Source organism: Monodon monoceros, unplaced genomic scaffold (genome assembly GCF_005190385.1).
Source record: "Monodon monoceros isolate NGI ecotype Baffin Bay Population unplaced genomic scaffold, NGI_Narwhal_1 Super_Scaffold_4, whole genome shotgun sequence".
Taxonomy (NCBI): domain Eukaryota; kingdom Metazoa; phylum Chordata; class Mammalia; order Artiodactyla; family Monodontidae; genus Monodon; species Monodon monoceros.
The window spans coordinates 36,206,719-36,207,818 of NW_021703781.1; positions in this window are offsets into that span (position 1 = coordinate 36,206,719).

Genomic DNA, 1,100 nt, shown 5'->3' on the forward strand with positions numbered 1-1,100 from the left:
GCTTCTGGGCGCCCCGAGCTGCGGAGGCGCGGGCCGCCGCCAGCGATCCTCTCTGTGATCTGTGGGCGGCTCATTTCACCACCCCCATTTCACAGATGTGAAAATTGAGGTTCTGAGAGGCGTTGGCTCAGACACAGGACATACTAGATGCAGTGACATTGGAGGTCACTTTGCATTACAGGCCAGTTATTGCTAAGGGGAGGGTGTCTTGGAGGTTGGGAAGAGGGTGGGGGGCGACTCCCAAATTCTGGGGCTTCCCTGACCTAAGGCTAACCTGCTGCCCAGGGAACCTCCTGCAGTCGCTCCACAGAGACCTTTGGGAGCTGAGGAGCAGCTGAATTTAGATGCGGGTGGGAGGGTATCAGGGACGGAGACGCTTGGAAAATTGAGAAGGTCCACACAGATAAGTTCAGAGTGTGTGGACACTATAAACAGTGATGGCTGCTTAGGGTGCCCTCAGCCACAGACCTGGGCTAGATACTTTGCACCATGTCACTAAATCCCGACACTGTGAGACCCTGGGACAGCTTTTCTATCTCCATGTGCCTCAGTTTCCTCCACCTGTACAGTGGGAAAATTGGCATGTCCCCTCATTGGGTGTTGAAGATCAAGTAAGACATTTCCAGTTATGGCACTGCACCTGGCCCCTGCCCTGTGAATGTCACCTATCTTTACTCTTATTATTACAGATAAGGAAGCAGAGGCAGAGAGATGAAAGGGCTGATCCTTGCCAGGATGTGATGACAAGGCCATTCAGCACAGATTACTCTGAGCCAATGCTCTTTTCACCATGCTTCTAAGTTTGAGCCTGACTGATGTGCTAATCCAGCATCTCTACAGCAAAGAAAGTGTATATTAGGTATGTTTTGTGCGTGTCTGTCAGGGGAGGGCTTTGTGGGGTTCCAGAAAAGGTGGGCCCTAATTGGGACTGGGGTCCCTGGAAGAGGAAGAGAACATGGCACCCTCTCCTTCTCTCTAAAAGCAGTGAATGGGGGTGGGGAAGGCATGGAGACAGAGGTGGTGCTGCCCACTGGTGCTCAGCCCCAGGGCATGTCCCAGAGGAGACGTCCACCCTGCAGCCCAGGCCAGTGGGTATACAG